The 14,698-nt window shown below is 43.6% G+C and overlaps 1 protein-coding gene across 1 annotated transcript in view; it reads left to right on the top strand.

The window, feature by feature from the left end:
- Positions 1–14,698, top strand: part of LOC126237272 (serine/threonine-protein kinase 26) — a 649,741-nt gene that overhangs the window by 127,548 nt on the left and 507,495 nt on the right. The gene's annotated exons all lie outside the window — the stretch shown is intronic.

Consider the following 14,698-nt stretch of genomic DNA (forward strand, 5'->3'; position numbering starts at 1 on the left):
GTCTTGTAAATTCCTGGATTGGACAATCCGGTCATTGCTACTCTGTACCTCTATCAGCTCAAATTGAAGGTAATGAGGAGGACATAGCAGCCAAAAGCGAGGACGGTCAGACTCTTGGTTTCTCTTTCAGATGGTATGATGGAATGTTTAGACTTTTGAAACTTTGTCAGTCATGTGTGGCCCACAAATGACTGCCCACAAATGTGTGGGTTCCGGAAAATGTTCCATGTCATGAATCTAAAGCTGGTTTTTCCATAGGATTAATTTTGTTTGATGGCATCGGTCTTGTCCGGTATGATGTAACCAAATGATTCTCCTCATGCGTTAAAAGATTTAATGAAATTAAATAATTGGTGATGTCGACCATAAAAGGTTTTGTCATTGTTCTGTTTACCCTGAACTCCGTTTTTTCCCCTAATTGCCACCTTAGGTTCTGCCAGCATTCACTCTCGTTCACCTGAAAATAAGTGCATCATATCATCTTTGTGGCTGGTGTTGTAATAATGTTCCAGTGAATGTTTTTACAGCTCTTAATAGCGCGATGGCGTATGAAGCACTTTGCACGGCCTTGAAACTGTACGAAAAGGAAAGCAATTCCAATTTATCTTTGAATGATATGGCTTTTCTATTTTTTGTACAAGTGGGTAGACACCATAGGATTTTTAATGCAGAACGTAAATCTATCACAGTAGGTATTTGACGAAACTGAAATTACAACATTTGTCGCAATCAAGCATTGAAGTAAATCAATGGCGACAAGTGAAAATTTGTGCCGGACCGGGACTCGAACACAAATTTTCTGCTGTATTTCGGCTACCCTAGTACGCTTCACATCCAACTCATATTCCCAACTCGTCGTGTGGTATCGATAACTAAGATGCCACGGCGTAGGTGCAAGTTCGTAGGTTGGCACTACGACACCGACACCGACGACAGCGGCCTCTAGCCGGCGCTGTGAAGCTCTACGAGCTCCGCTCCAGATTCAGCCCATTTGATGCCGAGCAGACGACCAAGCAACATTGTTCCTATTTCATGGTGGGGAACCACTACTTGTAACTTTGTAACTTGATGTACAGCTTCGCACCTACGTGCTCATCTCAGCCAAAGTTAAGTAAAACCACTTTTAATTGCATACCGAAGCATTTCACCTTTTCCTGCTCCTACTCACTTCCTACATTCGGCCTACGTTCAGTTTACAGCAGCAGACCCACGCGCCGCCTTCCAGGCGGGATACAAAACGTCGCATACTACATACGTAGGTCCCCTGTTCATTGCTCGCACCCTCACGGTCATTCCTACAAGAGGTCGGACGAAGATTGAATCTGCGCTGAATAATCTTCAGTTATCGTCCAGCTGCACATGTTCATATGTGTTTCTTTCGAACAAGTTGGTAATTTGGGTTGGACGTGAAACGTGCTCTGATAGCCGAAACTGGTAAGATGACCGCTCGTGTAAAAAGGAAAATCCAGGCACGAGTCCCGGTCCGGCACAAGTTTTTACTTTTCGCCATTGAATTTATTTCACTTTCCGATTGTGGCTGATGTCGGAATTTCAATTTCGTCATATATATATATATATATATATATATATATATATACACGATTGTGGGATCAGAAGCAAATGGTGTCTGTTCATTCGAACATGTTAGAAAGAACACACACTACACGTTTAAATAATTAGTATTGTTAGCAAACTGTGATAAGCCGACTCCCTCGCTCTAGGGGCGTTCGGCTGCAGCCTTTTTCCCTTTCCTCCTCGCCTCTCAGCTTCGCTCGCCGTTGCGCTCGTAACGCTGCAATCTGTTGCAGGATTCGTAAACTGATACGTTGCAGGCGCCATGGGTACGACAATTTCTGCTTATTTTGACTATATTCCTATTAAAACAACTTTGTGACTGAAATCTTAGTGAGTTGAGTGGATGGCGAAGTTTAGCCAGTTTTCAGTTCTTAGTCGAGCGCCATTTGTTGAAGCTATGGACACCGAGCGAAGTGCCGGCCGAAGTGGCCGAGCGGTTCTAGGCGCTACAGTCTGGAACCGCGCAACCGCTACGGTCGCAGGTTTGAATCCTGCCTCGGGCATGGATGTGTGTGATGTCCTTAGTTTAGTTAGGTTTAACTAGTTCTAAGTTCTAGGGGACTGATGACCTCAGAAGTTAAGTCCCATAGTGCTCAGAGCCATTTTAACCATTTGAACCGAGCGAAGTGATGCCACCCAATGGTAAGACACTGGATTCGCATTCCTGAGGAAGGCGGTTCAAATCCTCGTTTTTCCTGGTTTCTGTAAATGCCGTAATGCAAATACCGGGATGGTTCCTTTGAAAAAGGAAACGCTCGATTTCCTTCCCCAACCCGTCCGTGTTTCACGTTTGTGAAGACTTGGTCGCGAAACCCTAATCTTCCGTGCCGCGCGGGGTAGCCGTGCGGTCTTGGGCGCTTTTTCACGGTTCGCGCGGCTCACCCCGTCGAAGGTTCCAGTCCTCCCTCGGGCATGGATGTGAGTGTTGTCTTTAGCGTAAGTTAATTATTTAGTGTGTAAACCTAAGGACCGATGAGCTCAGCAGTCTGGTCCAGTAGTACTTACCACAAATTTCCAAAATTCACCTAATCTTCCCGTCCTTACTTTCGCGAGTTACTTATTTCACAAGAGGCTTCTATTGATTTTGGCGTACGGGTTTGATTTTTGTCTTTTAACTGTGATTACAGTACTAAATGAATAAAATGCACTGAATCGATGGAAAAGAAATCAATGAAGATGCGACGACATGAAATATCAGTGCAGAATGTTCACATATGTTGGACGCTCAGTATAATGAATTTCGTGACTGCTAATGTGCTATAGTACGAAACTACCACATATTAGCTGTTAATCGTGGATTTTATAACACGTGCAATAGCTTTCGAGCTTGTACTGTCATTTCTGCACCGTGGGTTTACTATGTCGTGCTTTGTTATTGCTGTTTGCTGTTGAACATTTACATATTCTTATTAATGTGACGTGTTTATCCTTACATGATAGCGCCAAGGGGCTCCTTATGGTTGTAGAGATTTCAGTGTCCACCAGCGCAGGGTTAAAAGCTGCGATGTTTACTTACCGCCGTGTAGCTATGTGGGGCAATATGTAACATACAAATCTCCCTCTCTCATCACACAAAGTTTACCGTTCTGACGAAGCAAACGGAACCTCTGCTGCGAATACTGTCAGTAATCACGCTCGTTATCGCTGATGACATTTTCGGTTGACTACATGTATAACAAGTAGGAGAATATAGTGAAATATGTGTTTACGGACGGTAAGGATCTTGACTAAGAACTCTCTCTCCGATGCAGCGAATCCTACAACCTATTTTGCAGCTTTAAGAAGTACTTACCGGCCGACATAAAACGATACATCTAGTGGTTCCCAAGCTTTATAAGACCATTACCCATTAGTGCAGTTAGATGTTAGCTATTCCCCCTCCCTCGCCGTCATCAACATTAACACGTAACTACATAACGAAAAAGAATTCTTTGAATATTTGCATTTTTGAAATGACGAAAGATAATAATTTAGTTTTTGTAGATTTTTGTATTAAACCCCGAACTAAGGAGCAGTGAGATAATTGGTACTGTTTATTTCTAACGCACTTTTTTTATAAAATAATGAAGCAATTTTCAGTGCATAGCGAGTGCTACCTACTACTACTCCTGAGAAAAGAAAGCTGATGATGCACTTAGAGGGTGGACACTTATTACAAAACATGCTTCGTATGCACCACTCCTCTCCCTAGCGGCAGTTGCCTAACCCACATCCTGAATCCCCGTTTACAATTAGCCAATTAAAATGTGTACACTGTACTTACGCCTACTGTTTGAGTCACTTGATTGCGGGACTCCTTACTTCTGAACTGGCAGAAATTGGAAGACTTCGGGTTGTCAGTGTTTTGTGCCTGACCACTAGCACTAATAATAATAATAATAATAATAATAATAATAATGTGTGCCCTACTGCAGTGCAGTGGCCATTATGTAGTTACTGTTGTGTTGTGCTGTCCTGTCATTTAATTCGTTTCTTGTTGCGTAGTGATTAATGAAGCAGTTTCTAGTCTATCGCGGGAATGCCGTACGATTTTAATGAGATATTTAAGCACATGTGATGTATGCTCAGTTTTACTAGAAGATGCATGGTACAGAGTGCGAAGTATGTGTCCTGTGAAGAGATGATGATCATACTTTAACAAGCTATAACCTCCACCACATTGTCACCCGTTACTGCTGCTGTTTGAGGAAAAAAATGTAATTATTGTCAACTTATGCAATAGTATTAAAGTCCTGCTAAATAGTGATGTTAGTAATGATGCATTAAAAATAATTTAGGTTTGAGACCGCTTTTGTTTTTACCCTCGAGGTTTGTTAGCCCATATGTTGCCTTCCTTGTCGCTAGAGTCAGCAAGTCAGATTTCAGTCAGCCGAGTAGAGGGAGATCAGTAACCTTCATTTTAATTATCCGCTTGGAATCGTGTTGGTAGAGGAAATTTTCATCGCCAGTATTTGAACGACAAAGAGAGGAGAGGTGGTGGTTGGGGGAGGGGGAATACATGAAGTTCCCATCACTAGATATTGCAACACAACCTCGGCTTAAATTGCAAACGTCTCCGTCGTGTCTGGGAAAACAACAATTTTGAGAATAAACCGTCCGTTGTATGGAGCGTCTCTCTTGGAGTACTTCCAGAGAACACGCCAGACGCCAGCATACTCTGTAGCAAAGCTAAAGCGGCAAGTGACAGACGTCAGCTGTCAAGTAACTGTAAACGGACTGTAGTACAGTTGTTTTGTTATGAAACAGATTGTTTGAAAGTGCGACCTAGTGACTTAACTGATGTATTAGTTTCCTGTATGGAATGGATGGTGTAAATAGACTAAATAATATTAAACTGTTGTTAGTGAAAATCTTACATTGAGAAAAAGTTGGAACTGAATAGGGTAGGACCGCCAGGTCTTGATTTAAGCATTGTACAGACTCAAAATACGTGCAAAAGCAAAAATAATTTTAGTCGTAAATTGGTTCCTGCTTTTAATAAATGCGCGGACTGGCTGCGTGGATGTGAAATAAGAAACGTTTTTTTCTTTTACATGTGTCCGGTAATGAATGTTGCGTCCTTGCACCACAGGTGGAGTAACAGACATTAAACACGTAGCTGATAAAGTTAAAAAGCATAAATTGCGTGAACTACATATAAACTGTAGCATCGAGTTTGCTATGCTTGGCAAAGTCGATACAAGACGTCAGCTGGATACACTTTACGGAATGAGGATTAAGAATTTTAATGAAGATCTTTCTGAGAATCATTACATACTTAGCAAGTTGCAGACTGTATCAAGTTCTGCGGGAAGTTTGAACTTGCACTAAGGGCATATGACGGAACAGATACTTCAGAGAAAACTGTTATTTTTCTGGGTTTGGTCAATCTAGTGACAAAACAGGGTTCTTCTACGTTGAAGGAACATATTGGAAAAACCAGTAATCGTGTATTGTTGGAACTCAAAACAAGTCCGAACGAGGTGCTGGACTCTATACAAGCTTTTGTCATCAGCTGATTTATAAAGAAAAATGGCAGAGAATTTACTTTGCGGCTGAAGTTGATGAAACGACATTTCATAAACTTCTCAACAAAGACCAAGAGTATCTGGTTTATCTGGAATTTTTTCAGTGAGGCTACTCTGCGACATTTTGTTTAATTAGCTGAACGTATAGATATTGACAGTGTGCTCTTAAGAATATTTCTAATTTCAGGTCAGCGATACAAATGACGAGAAATTCTCGTGATCTCGACCATCATTGGTATAACGGGAATAGAAATGAAGAAAGCGCCGACCCAAAACGACTCCCGCCAAACTGTTTGCAAAGGAATTCTGTGAACTTGTTACAGCTAACAGTGCCGAGCGTTTCGTATTTAGCATCTGTATTATTTCACCTCAGTTGGTTTCTAACACACACGCCATTAATCCCTGACAAAGAATTTCAGACCACAGGTAAATTGTTTGACTTAAACGAAGGTACACTGCTGTTGGGATTACTGTTATATACAGTAGAAATGATTTCCAAACTGAAAACGTAGCTTTAACAGTTCTGAATTGTGTCTACGGGAATAATTTAGAAATTGTTTTACCGGAATCAATGTAACGCCTACGAATTATTTGTACAATACCAGTGACAACAGCGGAAACCCTGCGGTGTTTTTCCGCACTGAAAATAATACTTTCCCTAGAAACACAGTGAAAGAAGAGAGACTGAGTGCGTTAATTATGTGCTCTATATAAGAACACTTTTGAATGTGAATAATTTTAATGAGCTTGTAATTGATCACTTTGCTGAGAGGATGGAGAGGAGAATGGACTTAGTCTGTAACTCTATAAATTAAGGTAAAGAACGTCGTTTTAATTTTATTTCTTAAGTTAATTTCTTATATGCAGAAAGTATTAAAAACTATATATTTGTGCATATTGTTTTATACTTTGACATCACCTTAAATGAAGGTTTAAATTACGTCACTTGCTAATACACTAAATACTATATTTTCCTGTTCAAGAAATGTTCTGAAGTGACAAAATGTTGTATGCAATTAATGGAACAGACGTACGTCCATTTTAATTTACAGCCCAACGGCCGCCTCTATAGGAGGGACATGGTATTAGTACATCGCCCTCCTGGCCGTTGTCGGTTTACCACACCTTTGGAACCGCTACTTCTGATTCGAGTAGCTCATTATTTGGCATCTGAAGGCTGAATGGACCCAGTTCAAATTGTTCCTAAGGAAAAATCCCTTGGCAGTGCCGGGAATCGAGCCCGGGTCCTCTGCGTGGCAATCAGACGCGCTGATTACTCAACTGCGGAGGCGGACTGTTATAAAGCATAAATAGCCGCAATTATAGATTATCATTCTAATAGCCATTTTGTGTATTCGAAAATCGTATTCTTTTTCTGTACATTGGATCCTTAAAATATGATTGCAGGGCTAAGGTTTGAATGCATACGGGAGTTGCGTGTACTTAAAAAGCAGTGTGTTATGATTCTTCTGAGGGCATAGCATGCTGATGACACTCTCTTTATTAGTATATATTTGTGTTCATTGCACTTTAGATTGCTGTTAGCATTCATCCCTAAACATTTTGTGTTTGTTATAAAACTTATGGAGTTACTGTCTACACTTAATGTTGTTGTTGTTGTTGTCTTCAGTCCTGAGACTGGTTTGATGCAGCTCTCCATGCTACTCTATCCTGTGCAAGCTTCTTCATTTCCCAGTACTTACTGCAACCTACATCCTTCTGAATCTGCTTAGTGTATTCATCTCTTGGCCTCCCTCTACGATTTTTACCCTCCACGCTAAATTTGTGATCCCTTGATGCCTCAGAACATGTCCTACCAACCGGTCCCTTCTTCTTGTCAAGTTGTGCCACAAACTCCTCCCCAATCTATTCAATACCTCCTCATTAGTTATGTGATCTACCCATCTAATCTTCAGCATTCTTCTGCAGCACCACATTTCGAAAGCTTCTATTCTCTTCTTGTCCAAACTACTTATCGTCCACGTTTCACTTGCATACATGGCTACACTCCATACAAATACTTTCAGAAACGACTTCCTGACAGTTAAATCTGTACTCGATGTTAACAAATTTCTCTTCTTCAGAAACGCTTTCCTTGCCATTGCCAGTCTACATCTTATATCCTCTCTACTTCGACCATCATCAGTTATTTTGCTCCCCAAATAGCAAAACTCCTTTACTACTTTAAGTGTCTCATTTCCTAATCTAATTCCCTCAGCATCACCCGACTTAATTCGACTACATTCCATTATCCTCGTTTTGCTTTTGTTGATCATCTTATATCGTCCTTTCAAGACCCTGTCCATTCCGTTCAACTGCTCTTCCAAGTCCTTTGCTGTCTCTGACAGAATTACAATGTCATCGGCGAACCTCAAAGTTTTTATTTCTTCTCCATGGACTTTAATACCTACTCCGAAATTTTCTTTTGTTTCCTTTACTGCTTGCTCAATATACAGATTGAATATCATCGGGGACAGGCTACAACCCTGTCTCACTCCCTTACCAACCGCTGCTTTCCTTTCATGCCCCTTGACTCTTATAACTGCCATCTGGTTTCTATACAAATTGTAAATAGCCTATCGCTCCCTGTATTTTACCCCTGTCACCTTCAGAATTTGAAAGAGAGTTTCCAATCAACATTGTCAAAAGCTTTCTCTAAGTCTACAAATGCTAGAAATGTACGTTTGCCTTTCCTTAATCTTTATACTAAGATAAGTCGTAGGGTCAGTATTGCCTCACGTGTTCCAACATTTCTGCGGAATCCAAACTGATCTTCACCGAGGTCGGCTTCTACCAGTTTTTCCATTCGTCTGTAAAGAATTCGCGTTAGTATTTTGCATCCGTGACTTATTAAACTGATAGTTCGGTAATTTTCACATCTGTCAACACCTGCGTTCTTTGGGATTGGAATTATTATATTCTTCTTGAAGTCTGAGGGTATTTCGCCTGTCTCATACATCTTGCTCACCAGATGGTAGAGTTTTGTCAGGACTGGCTCTCCCAAGGCCGTCAGTAGTTCCAATGAAATGTTGTCTACTCCCGGGGCCTTGTTTAGACTCAAGTCTTTCAGTGCTCTGTCAAACTCTACACGCAGTATCGTATCCCCCATTTCATCTTCATCTTCATCCTCTTCCATTTCCATAATATTGTCCTCAAGTACATCGGCCTTGTATAGACCCTCCATATTATTTTCTCTGTTGGAGCAGAGATGCAGATTTGGTTACGCATCCTATTTCTTGCTTTATCTTCAGAATTGGATTAATCCAGGTTGACCAGTCGTAAACATCTTATAGGACTTGATTTGCTTTCTGTCTCAGCCGATTGACATAGATTAATAACAAGTTTGGTTCTAAAGTTCTACACTTAAGATTATTTGGATCTGATTAGTGTTTCACCAAGCCCCTTTTTATTTCTGTCTTCTGTACGATGTTTTCCAGCGAAGATCGAAACTTTTCGTTGTTGCCTTGTCTTGCTTCTAACGTTCCTAGCTTTTTAAGTAGCGAGTTTCACCGTCATCAATGTCGTGGGTACCCTGTAAGAAGAAGGGATAGGTTGATAGGACGCACTCGGAGTCATAGAGGAATAGTTAACTAGTGGTGAAAGGAAGGGAGGAGGAGAAATTGTAGAGGAAGTCCGAGGTTCGAATACAGACCGGAGGTTCAAAAGGGTTTAGTTTGCAATAGTTATGCACAGGCGAATAGACTGGGCAGGGTAGACTAGCGTGGAGAGCTGCATCAAACCAATTTTCAGTAATGTAGGGTTTAAAACCAATAAACTCCTGTGCACAGGAGCAGAGTATAAGTAGGAGAAACTGAGTGTCTGCTGTAGAAATGATTGCCTTGCTTGTGGGCTGCGGCGCACGCGCCTCTGGCGGCAGTTGCGCGAATTATAAATTTTAATACCGCGGCGGGATCTGGCTTGTGTAACTGGCGCCACCGGGGGGGTGTGTCAACAAATGAAACGATGCGCTAGCGCGCGCAAATGAAACTGCGGGCCACTCCCGCCGGGATATACTAAGCACCGAGGCGGACTCATGTGGGAAATGTTGGCGGGTCACTGGAACTGCCGGCTCAGAGAGCGGGGCGCGCCACGTGAGGACGCGGATGTGTCATAGGTCAGCCAGACTGGGAACGTTTTGCGTAGATTGTGGCTAGAGTTTGCAGTGGGCAAGAGAAAGGGTGCTAAACGAGTCTCTAATATGGAAGTGGAAGACGGAAAAGCCGAAAAAAAAGACGGAACACGAAGAGAGACATATGACCATCAGGCATAGTTAGCAAATGTGAAAAGTTAAAGGTGGAAGAGGAGGGGGAGATTCGTAAGCTAGTGGACGATAGGCGACAATTTTGTTATCATGAGCTGAATTTACCTGATAGATATATGATTTGTGGCCTGAAGTATAGAAGGAAGAGGTTCACACGGATGAACTGGAACATGGGGCACAGCAGGAGGCAGCTGGAAATCCCAAAGATAAGTGAAGATAAAGCAGAATGGCGAAAGAGGGGTTCTGCTGTTAGGTAGCAGTCACTGGAGCGGGGGGTTGTTTTGCTCATTGTAATTAGGCGGCAGAAAAGTTTCGACTAATGTATAAGAATTTTAGCTATTAAGATCGCCTAATTGCACTTGGGAATGGTGAAAAAATCTTGCTTAAGAGCATAAGAATAGCAACAGCTATTGTGTTTTATTTGAAGTCCTTGTTAAATTATTCTGTAAAGCTAGAAATCACGCATCAGAGCGACCTGCTTTGGAGAGCTGCGAGACCTGACGTTGATGCTGATCTGATGCTTCCATGCAAGATGCTGAAGGAAACGAACACATTACTCCCTTCCGAGATATATATATATATATATCTTATTCACTTTAAACAAGTTTGGAAAAACTATAGAAATCTTAAAAATTTTAACTGCAGGAGAATTCCAAAAGAACCACTTTTGTCCGCAGCTCGTGGTCGTGCGGTAGCGTTCTCGCTTCCCACGCCCGGGTTCCCGGGTTCGATTCCCGGCGGGGTGAGGGATTTTCTTTGCCTCGTGATGACTGGGTGTTTTGTGATGTCCTTAGGTTAGTTAGGTTTAAGTAGTTCTAAGTTCTAGGGGACTGATGACCATAGATGTTAAGTCCCGTAGTGCTCAGAGCCAAAGAACCACTTTTACCAATCTCGTTATTAAGTTTAACGTGCATTGTTCATCTCCATCTATATGCATACTCCGCAAGCCACCGTACGGTGCGTGGCTGAGGGTACACTGCACCCTGTAAATTGACGAAAATAGAAAGTGTTACACTTGGGGCACCATTCCTATGTTTATCAGAGTTTGTGGTGTTCGTCACATGATGAGTCTTAAATCATTAAACATCCATTCCACTCGGGACTGATGCCCATCATGGTCACTATCGTCAGTATGAGACGTGACTCTACAAACACTATCCCTGAAGTTGAAGAGGTTTGAAACTCGAGGCTCATTGCTTCATCTGGCGTACGGTAGATCACGTCCTAGTCTCCTTACCGTAACGTTTTCCTGAGTCCACTTCGTCACCACTCGTTGTATAGTCATTGCACTACAACCAATGGCCTATTTTATCTGTCGGTATGAATCCCCCATATATCTCGTGCCAATGGTGCCACTATTCTGAAAGTCTGAAAGATGGCAATAAGCTGAAGTAGCACATCCTATGTCCACCTGAAAAGTTCCTGTGACATAAAACGCACCCAATAGCCTCATGTACTGACGTTTCTCGTCTGTATGATCTGTAAGTAACTAAATTTAATTAAATGTCATGTGAATATTGGGAGTAGCGGGTGCTGCTTGTATCGAATTGTAAATTATCTTGACAAAATGCCAACTGAGATAAATATTGGGCGAGTCGGTGAAGATTACGAAAGCGTATTTGAGACTGACTCCAGCAGCTGGTATTGCACATCCAGTCGAAAATATTTGAAGGGAAAATAGTGAAGAATCCTAGTTACGGAGTTTATAACGTCCTATAAGTTAAGCCTCAGCTTGAGTGTCAGTCATTTTATCCGGCCACCGGCTGACGTACGCCACATGAGGAGTCTCAAACTGTCTCAGTATCTCATGTGAAGAGCTCCATCCTAATGTGAGAGTGCGCTGTTTTTGCGCTCTGAAGAATTTTTCAACAGGAATTATATCAACTATACATTATGGCAAACGATACATACGAACAATCTCCTGTGTTTCGGCATCACATACCTGTTCATCCGACGAGTTTGCACTCTTTGCAACTTCAGAAGGTTTCACTTTTGTACCTGGTGTAAGTGGTTACTCCAGTTGTTGGTTTTTGCGAATTTCGGCGGAACTTTATAGTTATTCTGTAAACAACTTCGTTAAATTTAGTTCTCCTGCTGACTGTATTGTATTGATAGTACGTATTCTGTTGCTACATATATCGTAGTGTGTGTGTGTGTGTGTGTGTGTGTGTGTGTGTGTGTGTGTGTGTGTGTGTGTGTGTGTACGCACATGTTCTTGGAAAGACACTACTTCCAGCTTCCAAGCTCGGTTTTGAGATTCAAGTGCACGTATACCTGCCATTGCGATGCGGCAACGGAATATTTAAATATCAGTCTCTGCCTAATCAGATTATATCTCTCCCGCAGTTAACGCACGCCGTGCGCATCTACATAAAAAATGTGAAGACGTCTTATAACTGACTTTAACGTTTGACGGTTTGATGACTCGATGTCATTAGCAAAGGCAGACATAAAAACAGCGGAAAGCTCTTTCCAGCAGGATGCTTGGTGAGAGTCGCATACGCCGTAAAAGCCCACAAAACACTACGGCAGCACTAAACTGCCGCCACTGCAGCGGCGTCTTAGTCCGGTGTTATTCCTCGCCGCTGGGCGCAAAAAATCCACTTCATGGTTTTATATTGTACATTCAGGAATACTTCCATTTATATTGTATTGGATGTCTGTCTGAGACTGTTTTCGGTTACTTATTTTAATGCTGACATAGTGATGACTTTCGAAATTAGTCGAACGTTTCAGCATTGACCAAATAAATTGAAGCAATATCGAATAAAAACATTAGTCATGTGTTAATAGTGTCTTAGTATAAGGGGCGTTCAAAAAGAAACGAACCGGAGGCATAATTACAGAAACCAGTACCTGTGTGTTAGAAGTATTGACCCTGACTGTAGAGACAGTTGTCTCACTGTGACCCTAGGCGGTGAATGGCTGTCTCATAAAATTCCCGGGCCTGCCATGGTAATCATTTCCGCACGTACAGCTGGACGTAGTCGTCCAAGGTGAATCGTTTGCCCCTCAGAGCCTTTTTAAGAGAACCAAAAATGGCCCCCTTCTGATTCACTCCGTGCAGCACGGGACAACAGTGAATGCACAGCGTTACTCGCAAACCTTGACCGCCCTTCGCACAAGCGATCAACCCCCCTGCGGGTCCGGGGATTAGAATAGGCCCGAGGTATTCCTGCCTGTCGTAAGAGGCGACTAAAAGGAGTCCATCCCCCTCACGGGGGTAGTTAGCGCCTGCGTCCGGAGACGGACGGTTTCACGACCTATAATCGTGGTCTTTTTGGTTTTTCACTTCTCGTTTCTTCCTTCCTTTTGTTGGTTCCTTTCTTTGCTCTTCTCCACTTCACTGTCTTCCTTACTCTTTCCCTTGACTCCTCCTTGCCTTCTCATTGCCTTTTTCTCCTTGCCTTCTTCTCCTTGCCTTCTCCTTGCCTCCTTCTCCTTGCTTTCTCATTGCCTTCTTCTCCTTGCCTTCTCTGGTCTCCGCCTCGGCGTTTGAGACAGTCTGTCCTCTCTCTCCCTCTCTCTTCTTTTTCCTCTTCTTCCTTCCTCCCTGTGCGTGTCTGAAGGCCGACCCACGCGTTCGCACGCGTAGCCGGTGACGGGGTAACGCGTAAGTCCCCGCCCTGGGTAGACATGTAAGGCACGCGCGTACCCCCTGGTAAAGGCCAGGCCCGGGGAGGGGTGATTGCCTGAGCTGATACCTTCTGACCATGCCGATTGGTCCCTCCGTCTGTTTCTCGGGAGGTGTGACCTGAGGTGTAAACATTCACCTAAGGCGGGAGTGCCCTCTGAGAGGGTCCCCACAAGGAAGGAGCGCGCCATCGGAGACGCTGGCAATCATGGGGGATTCCTCCGCAATGGATTCTACTCCATCGCTTTCGACTTCGACCCACAAACGGAAACGTGACCAGCCGACAGTGACAAAAATACTACCGCCTGCCCCACAGTTCCTCGTAGTTTCTCGATCTGAGGACGGAAAGGATTTTTCCTCTGTCAACCCTTTCGTTATCCAGAAGGGCGTAGATGCCATAGCCGGATCTGTCAAATCTTGTACCAGGTTGCGTAACGGTACCTTATTACTAGAAACTGAGTGTGCCTTTCAGGCACAAAAACTGCTTCGGGCCACACTCTTGTACACGTTCCCTGTCCGGGTGGAGGCCCACCGCACTTTGAATTCGTCTCGTGGTGTAGTCTATAGTAGCTCTCTCGACGGATTGACTGACGAGGAGCTTCAATCTTTCCTCGCTGAGCAGGGCGTGACGGCTGTCCATCGGGTCATGAAAAAGGTCAACAATGACCTTGTACCGACCCGGACACTTTTCTTAACCTTCGATAGTGTTAAGCTGCCATCGCGCATCAAGGCGGGCTACGAGGTTATTTCTGTTCGCCCCTATGTCCCGACACCTACGCGCTGCTACCAGTGTCAGCGTTTCAATCACACTCGACAGTCTTGTTCCAATGCGGCTAAATGTGTCACTTGTGGCAGGGATGCCCATGAGGGTGACTGTCCACCTCCGTCTCCTCGTTGTGTGAACTGTCAGGGTGACCATGCCGCATCCTCCCGCGACTGTCCTGTCTATAAGGAAGAACGCTGTATCCAGGAAATTCGAGTCAAAGAGAAAGTGTCCACCTCGGCTGCTCGCAAGCTATTGGCTAGTAGGAAGCCCACGCTGCTCCCAGCGGGGAAATACAGCACTGTCCTCGCCTCTCCTCGGACTACCCGGGAGGTAGCAACCCAGACATGCGATCTGACCTTCAGCACCACGGTCGTCCGTTCGGCCAGTGCTAAGGTCGCGCGGTCGACGTCTCCTCTTCCTCCCATCACCCCACAGACACCAGCCACTTCCTCAGC

This window comes from Schistocerca nitens, chromosome 2, assembly GCF_023898315.1.
Source record: "Schistocerca nitens isolate TAMUIC-IGC-003100 chromosome 2, iqSchNite1.1, whole genome shotgun sequence".
Classification (NCBI taxonomy): Eukaryota; Metazoa; Arthropoda; class Insecta; order Orthoptera; family Acrididae; genus Schistocerca; species Schistocerca nitens.